The sequence below is a fragment of the Amblyomma americanum genome, chromosome 1 (genome assembly GCF_052857255.1).
Source record: "Amblyomma americanum isolate KBUSLIRL-KWMA chromosome 1, ASM5285725v1, whole genome shotgun sequence".
In the NCBI taxonomy this organism is placed as follows: domain Eukaryota; kingdom Metazoa; phylum Arthropoda; class Arachnida; order Ixodida; family Ixodidae; genus Amblyomma; species Amblyomma americanum.
Window position 1 is genome coordinate 356662183 of NC_135497.1, and position 11409 is coordinate 356673591.

The window sequence follows — 11409 nt, forward strand, 5'->3', positions numbered from 1 at the left end:
AAACCTTTAAAATGTCCCATATAGTGACTATTTCTCCTGGTTAATACATTCCCGGATAACACAGTTTTCCGGCTACTGCGTTTAAAATTTTGACAAATTGTGGTCGTATAATACGTTTATCGACCAAATGCCCATGTTAAAAAGATACAAGTCGGCCGAACATGAGGGCATGCGACATGAAAAGCTGAAATGCAGCGGCAGTCACCCGCAGTAATGGCTTCCCTGCTATTCTTAAATGCAAGGTGGCGAAGCACAACCACCACCACCACTACCACCGCCACCACCAACAAAAATAAAAACGGCGCGCTACCATTCGAGACAGCCGTTCTTGCGGGGATGTGACATGAAGAGAACGCCGAGGTTTCTTCGCGGCTGCGTAAGGGCAAGGGGACGAAGCATCTACTAACTACAGTGATGCGCTTAGAAACTCTACAACAATCAGCCGCCGCGGTGGCTTCTCCGCAGTATTTATGTGCAAAGAGGCGAAGCATCTAAAAACGACAAGAATATTTTGGTTACTTTCGTCATTGCCGTCGACGGACCAGATGCGTTACGAAGTTACTTCCCCGCTTAATAGAGCACGAGCGTGGGCTGAATTCTGCGAGCACTAGAAATGGATTTGTTCAGATTCTGTGCTATGAATTGATTTTTTATGAAGTGAAATTGTCGATAAATGTCTTTGTACCTCATTCAGCAGTTACATTTCTCAAAGTTTGGTAGTTTGGATCATACCTTTTCCCAGATACATTTTCTTCTCGCAGATTTTTAAAAACATGTCAACGAGGTTTTACTGTACATTACAAAACTCTTGAATGATTAACTCTCTGCACAAAGCGGTTCAAAAACAAAACTGAGACATTAACAACAAAATTTCAGAACATTCTGCAATAAAACCATACAAAATAAAAATATTACACATGACGACACAAAGAGAGAGCTTGCTGTCTTCACAACAGTCCATAATAAATCAGTGACACAGAAAAGCACCACACTCACCATAAAATAATCATTAAATCACCATTTTGGAATTATGTAGCCCTTTTTAAAAACATTTTATACATCAAGCAAGCAAAAAAATTAAGAAACTGATTCATTTAGTATCACTGCATCATTGGTGCGATTTTCAGGCACACACGTAAGGCACAAACAGGCGATGATATATGGTCTCACACATGGCCAACACATACACGATAAGATGTGGGCTCAAACATGGAGTGCATATACACACTACAAGAGGTGGGCTTCCAGACGGGGCACAGCTGCACACACGATAAGACGTGGCCTGGCCTGGGAAGTCATAGAAAGTCGACTCAGTTGACCTTGGGCTTGTGTAATTGGGTGCTGGCCTGCATAAGCTAAATACAGAAACAGAAAGCAGATTAGGTTTGGTTTATGGGGGTTTAACATCCCAAAGCAACTCAGGCTATGAGGGACGCCGTAGTAAGGCCTCCAAAAATTTCGACCACCTGGGGTTCTTTAACATGCACTGACATCGCACAGTACGCTGGCCTCTAGAATTTCGCCTCCACCGAAATGCATCCGCTGCGGCCGGGATCGAGCCCGTGCCATTTGGGTCAGCAGCTGAGTGTCATAACCACTGAGCCACCACGGCAGTTCAATATGTTTCACAATATACAAGTCTTAAATTATCTTTATTTTCGCCCCTTTTTTTCAGAATGTACAAAAAGATCTAACTAAATAGTTCATTCTTAGCATACATAAGAGGCTGATAACTTGGTGAAGGGCTTGATTTTAATCAGTAGCGACATGTTTTCAGACTTTCCTGCTGACCCTATAAGGCCTGCAAAGACTGCAAAATCAGAGCTTTGGGACAATGAATCAAGAAGAGCAAGGGTATTGTAGTGGTAAGCAAGAAACGTAATTCCCTCTATGCAAATTTAATAAAAATGCTTTCTGCATGACACCAATGACAAATAATGTTAGAATCCATCAAAATACAACAGCACGATTCATTTCACAAAACTAACTACACCATTCAAGCACCACACAGATTAAAACTGATCTTTCACTGCAATCTTCAAGCACATGCCATGACATCACTCTCCCAACAATATTTCACAAGTATGTACACTTCAATAGACCAAGTTCATTTCACCTCCATGTTCCATCCCACATACCCAAAGACTGCACAATCACCTCAGTTTTACAAGGATATATTGTGAAACATTAGCTTTCAATTCATTAGCACTTTCATGAGCCATCAGATTCTGGAACACCCTGAAAAAAAAACATCGTTTCTCTGTTTAATCTAGATACGCTCCATCACCTTTCACTGAAGCCGTCATTTAGCACGCCTCTGTACCCATCTCTGTTTTTGTTTATTTGGATGCGGCTGTTAAGTGCAGTTTTGATTTTTTAACTTCTGTGTACCTATTATGCTTCCAATTTCCCTTTTTTCTCTGATTTGTCTGCCTTAACCGTGCTATATCACGCAATGATAGTACATTCCATGTGCATTCTAGTTTTACCCTGTGTCGCACATTTTATTACATTATTTCCATGTCGTTTCTTATGCTCTTCTGTACAGTGATCATGTGTTCACATATTATTTACCATGTATTTTTTCCCTTTTTATTGCTTATTTTGGTTACTAATGCACTGTTCAGAATTTTATGCTAACTTAAATAATAGCCAACGGGCCTGTAAAGAAGGGTAAATACACGTTCACAGCGTCATGGATCATCAGTAGGTCACGTGCATTCCCACTGCATGGCACGAATAGAGTGGCGTGATGAAGCTCTGGGACAGCTCACATTTTTCAAAGCGCCTGAGAAAAATCCATATGCCAGGTTTGCGACTTCTGCTGTTGGTTCCAATAAGTCAGCTTTGTCAAAGCCTCACTGGTGGGTCACACCACACCCAAGAAAATTTAAGGGTGGGCCACAGGTGGGCCATGAAGTACACGCATTATGTCTGCAAAAATCATTGCCACAGTGAAAACGTTAATGATTTCATACATGAACATAATGAAGATACTGCTCTGAACTTCAGATGTGTGCCCAGATGAAAATTTCAACTCAGGTAAAGAATCGTTCCATGCGACACCCGCGGTAATACAGGCCGCACTATGTCCGCTGCTATGGACGAGGATGTGCTGGTGATCATTCTCAAAGTTAGATCGCATGCAACATAAATACCCCAAAAGTAAAAGATTGGAAAGCCGTCACTGTTACCGAGTTGGTACAGCACAGGATGCATAACTTAGAGGTCATGGGTTCATGTTCCCTTGACAGCGTGTGGTTTTTTCTTCTACTTTGTAATGAATGATGTTTAAACCAAATTAATCGCACTATAAATTTCCCACTGATAAAACCCACAAATAATTTTAAAAACGAACAACGGAAAATTCCCCCTTGGTTTCGGTGGTTTTTGCTTTTGGCATTCTTCAGGAAATCAGTCAGTTTTCTGAACAACTGCCACAGTCTCAGAGTGGCAGCGGAATTATATTACAGCAATTCAGCAGGGCATCACTTTTAGATAGACTGGACAAGTACAAAAAAGTGAGAGTCACAGCACTGCATCAAATAATTTCATTACACTGCAGTGTAACATATGGTACGTAACGGGCAAACATTGAAGGGAGAGAAAGGGATGACGTGCTCAATGCCCAGTGTCAGAACACTTCGGTACTTGGTAGCTGGCAGGCTTACTGTGCCAGTAAAGGCAAGGATAGTTCATATACATGCACTAATGTGGTTGGGGCTCTGAACATTCCTATTGAAAATGTGTTGTTGGCTCCTGTTAGACCTAAATTTGGGAGGTCAGGTGTATGCATGCATTATCTAAGGCAAATAGGAAAGTGGCCAGAAATGCAGCATGGAGTGATGTAGCTCATGAATGCCCTGGCCATGAATATTACTTTGTCAGTACCATGTCCACAGCCTTGAAAGACAAAGAAAGTTCCACCTGGCAAATGCTATATGTTAAAGTAAATGACACCAGCCATCGACCACATGAACCATTTCCCACCTACCAACATTGACCTACCATGCATGAACTGTATGTTACAGTGTAATGTAATGATGGCATTGTGCTTCGTGTGTTTTGTTGTGCTTGTTCCATATTCTTCAAGCTGGAGGTAAAAATAAAATCTACCAACTAGCTCTTTTTAAAACAGGGCACAGTTAAATTCAGCCTATTTATGAGCATATAACTACCACTTGCTACTGATAAACACCCAGGAGAGCTTCACTGAACCCACCTTTCCCAAATCCTCTCGCTACCTTGCAGGGGTGTGGCACAGCCATTCTTTGATAACAATCGCAGCAGCAATGTCACTGCAGTTGTACACCCCTTTGGCAGCATCTGAAAGAGAAAAGAAAATTTGCCGGCAGATTTTGGCTTTTTCATAAGAGTTTTGTTGCTAAAATGATAAAGCAGCTGGTCTGGTACTAGCGCCAACAAAGGTTTGTTGTTTAACAACGGTTATAGATATAACAAAACAAATGATTTTCACATGAGTTCACATTTTCTTGCAGATGTAAAGGTTGAGCATCAATGTACACTGCCCATGCTGTGATCTCTGGAAGCAACCCCTGACCTACACATTTCACTGAACAAAGTTCACACTGGTTGTAGTAAATGTTGAAAATATTGTGCAAATGGCCCGTTCCATAGGCTTACTTTAAGGAAGTCAACATTCACGCATTCTCATATCAAGACGCCTGACTTTATGACTTTCATATATACACGCAGAAACTAGGAATGGCGAACATAAGTGACCTCAGCATGCTCCTAGATACTTCAGCAAGATATACTGTTGACCTATTTGGTTCATTACCTGTTTGAAAAATAAAAGAAATGCTGATATAACAAATACATGAAAAAGAAAGCACCCATCCTGCTCACTTCCTCTTCATGCCTTTGTCTTATAGCAAACCTGAGCTCAAGTTTGCCAGCACGACAACAGCGCTGCCTCACTATAGGCGAAATTGTATGGAATGCAGAGACGTATTTAGCCGGATTAACGCGCTTTGAATGTAATATTCTTTTTACTTTTGACAATGGCATCGATTTCTTCATTTTCACAGAATTCTGGAAGTCATTACTGTTGTCTTGTGAGGTGCCACAACAGTGCGCAGAATTCATGAAGAGCCAGGAACCACCCATAAAATTTCACTGCTTCCGAGGCAATTCATATGAAAAGCAGAGGCCCAAAACGTGAATCTCGTACATCCACAGAGTATTGTGTTTTTTTTTGCAGTAGATCACCTTAATGCACATTGTATAAGAATATTAGTAATCACAGGCATACCTCAAGACACCTCTGACCCTTTCAAGGTTAACTATGGAAACATCTTCTCAAATGATACTTCTTTTATCTTTTTTTTGTATCACAGTGTATTTTTGTTTCATTGTTGCTACAGAGCTCTGTTTTGGTTTCTTGTCCGTCTTAGAACTTTTACAATGACTGACGTTTCTAATATGACCACCGCATTTTTTGCTTAGATGTGTATTTGCCATATGTCCTGCATTCATACTATTAAATGCCCATCAGGCTATTCTCTATCATTACTTGCACACCAACATGCCTAAGTACTATCACAAAATTCCTTGCAGTGATAGCAGCGGAGCCCATGTGTAACAGAAGGCAATGCTCAAGGTACCCAGCTGTAATAACGATAAAGGTGTGAAGCAGACAGTGGAAATGGACTAAAGCACCCTGCCCTGAATCCCTATAAGAACTGCACACATCAGCCCATAGCAATACTGCACAGCTTCACATAGTATGCCAAATAGAAACAAATATTTTTTTTTTCCCTTGAGGACCGTGATTTCACAGAACTTACTAACAATGCACTTCAACAGAATGAAGTACCTAAAGGCATGCTTTCCCATCTTCCCATACCAAGAAAATAGTGATGCCAGCTTGTCTGTCATGACGGTACACAGTATCCTCCTTTTGTATGACTCGGCGTTCACACCTCCACAATACCTGAGAACTGGCAAACCTACACTGTTTGAATGACAAATGTTTAGTAAAAAAATTTTGTGAACGGTAAAAATGCACGCGACATGAGAAAAAGCAAGGACACCTTCCTAGGTAACATATAACCTAGCTATGAGTAGCAAGGAGAATTCTGATGGAGTGAGCCAACATCTAAGGCTGATCTTAGCACAATGACCTGTACTCATACTGTGGTAGGACTAATACAGAAGACTCAAGGATAAAGGCGTTCTGGCCTGTGCCAATAAGTACAGATAGATTGTATGTGACGTCATGGATGCCATCTTTGGGTGTGCAGGCTAGCTCCCATAGTGTATGCAGGAACTGGTTGGCAATATACTGATTAGGGAAACGCCCAGGCTTTCATAGCGCTTTCTGGACCAAAAGATAGCGGTCGCTCTGACGTCAGAGCAAACTATGCATAACAGGTTTAATCCAATTAGAAATGGAAAAAAATTTATCAAGAAAGAATTTTTCACAGCAAAAAACCAAAGGAAATAAAAAAAAGTATAAAGGAAACAGGAAAAGCCGCAGCCACAGCCATTCGAAGGGCTGTTAGAAAAATGGGAGTTTAGGGAGACTGAATTATAGCACACTTGATTTTGGCTTCAGTGATGTGAAGAGGCCTGAGTGAAAACGTTAATAAACACTAGATGTCATCACCAGGAGCTATTATCTGTGCTCTTTTCAAGATCAAGTTAGCCTGTTCACATTTGATGCTGACAGTACCCATGCATACATGGAATTCTGCTGATGTCTTTTCATTCAACAGTCCCAACTCACAGTCAAAAGGATAAACAAATAAGTCAGCATCGCTGGGCGTTGAAGCACTATCATATGCACAAACTACAAATAGCACAAGCATGTGAAAGTTACTGAAATGTACTAAACAGTGGTGGCCACAACTGCTGTCACGAGCTGTTTGACAGGGGCAGCCCATCAACATTAAACGATAGGCTGGCTACATGTGGCAAGTGTGCGGCGCTGAGAAGCAGATCCCACAATTCCACCTCCAGGCCAAAGTGACAATGATGCCCAGGAAGCACCTCTTTGATATCAGCAACATTCTGAGTCCTTGGTGACTTAAACTGCACGTAAGAATTCGAAAGTTTAAAGAGCAGCTGTGCATTTTTAACAAAGCCAGAAAAGAATTCACAGAGCGATGTGATGTTTTCCTCCACAGCGCAAAATGCTAAATTTTCCAGAAAGGCACTGTCACTGTTGGCATATTTTCACAATGATGATGATGATGATGCTGGCTATCCCTTTGTATCCGGAGATCGACAGCTTTCTATTTATTTATTGATGACCACTTCTGTATTGTTCATTAATTGTTATTTCGTTCTGTCTGCTGCTGCCATGTAATGGTTTCCTGGGCCTTCGTCAAGCTGTTCGTATAGCTTTTAGCCCAGGTGACCATCCAGATACTTGCTGGAGAATACAATATGATTTGATCAAGCCAAGAAGGTAACAAAACAAAAAATTAAAGAATAAAAACACCTAATACATGCCCGTGGCACGTTTTGGACTCCCTGAGCCTTCAAGGAGCGTGACCGTGTCGTGTGCGCCACCAATGTTCCAAACGCCGCTTGGTTCGCTCAACCAGCTTCCATTGCGGTGGCTCGCCGGGTTGGCAAAAACCGAGTGCCATCGCTACTGCCCCGAGGCTGTTGGATCCGCTGATCACGTCAGGTTGTATGGGGCCAACTGTGGAATTGTCCTGTGCATCCGAAACCGGCGGGTAAACACTCAATGAAACATGCAAGTGTTTGTGGGCCACTTGGACGCTGACCGCTCTCAAAGAATGCACATTTAGCCAAGGTGCGCACACGAAAGGACACACAACCACTGTCTCATTCAATGAGCACTGATGACACTATTCCTCGGAACAATGAGCAAGTGCGAAGCATTTGGGTAAGGACACTTGTGGTAACCAGAGGTGTTGCCAGTTAGAAGCTAACGTAACCAGACCTGCTGCTCAGTGGCACACCTATTCATGTTGTCTGGGAAGTTGCTTGGGACAGCAGTAACCTACACTAGCAGGACCTCCTATAATGGCTGGGCACTGGGAGCCTTAGCCTATACGTGCTCGAGCTTAGGTTGGCAGTAATAAGACCACTGCGGTCAATAGCCTTGAAATAAAGGAGGCAGCTCAAGTGCAATTAGACAAGACCGCAGAGTCACAAGACATCATGACAGGCTTTGAGCAACGCATCAGAAAACATTGAAGTGTGCACAAATGAGCAGCCAAACACGGCTGCCACACAATGCATGTTGTCAGACATATGGTACAGAAGCACCTGAAGACTGCCGCACAAGCATATGGTCTCCACTAGACCCAGTAGTTGTTTTTTTAAGCGTACTAAAAATGGTGCGTTTATACAGAAATATTCGCAAAATTTCTTTTATCGTTCCCCGCCAGATCACTCCTGCGGTTGCCACACTGCTCATTCATGATGCAAAGACAGCATTGTAATCAGCATCTATATAACACCTGTAGCATTTGCTGTACGAGATCAGAAACGCGCACTCTACCTCACAGTATCTCACAGGAAGAAAATTTACTTTGCACGCACGCAAGCAGCTGTCCTTGCCATGGAAGAACCGAGCAATGGGAGCTGTAGCTCAATTTCTTTCTCCCAGCGTGCGATGACAATTATGAGGCACAACAAAGAAGCACCAAGAACTGGCAAGACAATAAAGCCTATTTCAAACGCCGATGTAAAGGTGAGCCAAAATTCTGACCGAGGTGGGGAGTAGCTGGATTTTGAGTTGCGGCGGTCGTCACGGCCAGACTACACAGCCAGCATCGGTGCCCACTTGCTGCGCCGTTCGGCTGCCCTAGCGTTAGCTCAAAATCAGCTGTCATGATTCCATTGAACTTCAGCATATTAGAAAAATGCGCGTAATACAGTACATTGTTCTTGCACAATACGAGGAAACAAAAAGACAGAGGCGTTTATTTTTACTCACCGAACAGCCGCAGGACCCGTGCCTTGTGGAAGCGGCTTTGCTCTGCGTTGCCGGATGTCGTACCACATAGTCCATTCAAACCCACGCAGATCTTTCGGACAAAATGCTCTAAAACCATTCATACTGATGACGACTTTTAGGTCATTTAAAAAACAAAAACGAATTAGCGCAAGAACACTACAGCTCCGTATTAGCAAACACCAGTCCTTCCCGCCATCCTGACCATGGAGGAAAAAAAAAAATGTTCCTGCCCGCCGCTCTTGATGGTACTGGCTAGTCTTTGGAGTGGCTACTTTTGACTAATGGTGCTGATGGCGATACTAGCTCCGAAACGCTTCCGGAAACGCGCGGCATTTGAAAAGGTTTGCGCCCGTGTAGACGACGCTCTGCGGTCACGGCGCTGCAGGGCCGACAAGAGGGAGACAATCCCTCTGGCTGAGCCCCTGGCCCGAGGTCCATGTCGATGTAAATAAAGTCCCCCCCCCTCTCTCTCTCTCTCTCTCTCTCTCTCTCTCTCTCTCTCTCTCTCTCTCTCTCGACGCGTGTCGCGATGGTTTTGATAACGCAGCGCGGCATGCGAAGCATTCCGCGCTGTGTTCGGTTGTTGTTTGAAGAGGTTATTAATGGTCGTGGGGAACGGTCGAGCACCGGGTACGTAGGGAAAGAGGGGGGGGGGCGCAGCCCGGTAACTGCCTCCTTTTGCAGGGGTACACCGCTACTGAGCCGCGCGGGGAGTGGGTAGAAAAGAATGAGCAGAGAGGGGGCAGGGAGGAAGCAAGGAACCCGTTTGGGCGCGCGTAGCGTTGCTGGCGGTGCGCTCACACAGCACTAGTAGTGGCGCACGGCTTCGGTGGGTGATCAAAAGCGGCCGCAGATGGCCGCTTCATCGATGTAGCGGACCAGGTGGCGAAGGGCGCTGCGCGATCTGCAGGCAGAGGTGGCGAAGAAAAGCAGCTAACCCGCGATGGCGAACGGAAGCCGCAGCTCTCCATAAGCCGCGCGCAGGGCGGTTCACGCGCTCGAGGATGCGGAGCACTCACACAGCAGATGATAAACTGTCTCCAGCCTCATGGCACACTTCTCGAATAAAAAAAAAACTGTCTCCAGCGCGCCGCAGTCCGCGCAGAGGCCATCTCTTTCGCTTGCCTCAAATACGATGGCATATATATGTATACCCACGGTGGGGGATTGGCCAGGGTTTGGTGCAGATCCAAACAGGAAAAAACTCATCCAGGTTTATCTCAAGCGGCTCATAAGTATAGAGGAATCTTAGGGGAAAAATCACGAATTTTGAGAGATCTTGAGGAAATCGGAATGAAAATCAAGGAAACAAAGCGGTGTGGTTTGAATAACTAAATTTTAAAGAAATAATCAGAAAGGAAGTAATTTTGAGAGAAAAGTGAAGGCATCGCGAAGTTAACACAAAAATCGCGCCAGCTTTCGATGCTTCTCGTTTTTTTCCATGAGTAATTGCTTTAGCTTGAAACACGCGGGCTCTTCAAACAAATATATATGTGTGCGTGTGCGCGCGCGCGCGCGCGCGTGTGTGTGTGTGTGTGTGTGTGTGTGTGTGTGTGTGTGTGTGTGTGTGTGTGTGTGTGTGTGTGTGTGTGTGTGTGTGTGTGTGTGTGTGTGTGTGTGTGTGTGTGTGTGTGTGTGTGTGTGTGTGTGTGTGTGTGTGTGTGTGTGTGTGTGTGTGTGTGTGTGTGTGTGTGTGTGTGTGTGTGTGTGTGTGTGTGTGTGTGTGTGTGTGTGTGTGTGTGTGTTGAAAGATGCTGTAAAGAGTAAAGTAATGGAGAAAGGTTAGCTGATCCTATGAAGTCCAGTAGTGGGCGATGGTATGGTCTTCAAACAGGAAGTGTTGGATGGGTGGATAGATGGTGGATGAACTCATAGAGCTATACCATGGATGAATTATAACTGCTTTATCTTTTGTATTGCGCTGCAGCTTGCGCCGCCCAGGAGACTAAATTGCAGTGTAACCAGAACAGAAAACGTTCGACAAAACAGTGTATGTGTTTTACCTGCATGCATCTCGATAACGTTGCCCACTGTGGCTTTCGCTTGAAGCTCGCGTCGCCCGTTTGAAACAGCACCTGTTCTTTTCTCATCTGCTACCTACACCGACGAGAAGTGCGGTGAAAAACTGCAGTTTGCATACCACATCTTGTCAGAGGGATATGAGGTTGTAGTATTCAATGCATCTTCGGTACATTGTTCAAAAATGACAATTAGTCTTGCATTTGGCAGCTGTGCAGCCAGTGCAGGCAAAAAAGACCGACAGAGTTTTTTTACCGCGTATTAAAGGGACATTTATGCGTTCACGCATGTCCACAGAGATGAGCAGTTGCGTTGTTCAAATATGCCCTGTAAAATAAATATCTGTAACCGACCAATAGCACCAGCGCCTACTGGTTATTTGGTTCGGTTTTATGGTTTATGAGGGTTCAAAGGGCCAAAGCGACTCA

General features: G+C 44.1%; 1 long non-coding RNA gene across 1 annotated transcript; it reads right to left on the reverse strand.

The window, feature by feature from the left end:
* Positions 1 to 1003: 1003 nt before the first annotated feature.
* Positions 1004 to 9434, reverse strand: LOC144115590 (uncharacterized). Its single transcript, XR_013311465.1, has 4 exons — positions 8942 to 9434; positions 7469 to 7688; positions 4223 to 4326; positions 1004 to 1355 (listed from the first exon to the last, which is right to left on the reverse strand). It is a non-coding gene; the product is annotated as an uncharacterized LOC144115590 (long non-coding RNA).
* Positions 9435 to 11409: the final 1975 nt, after the last annotated feature.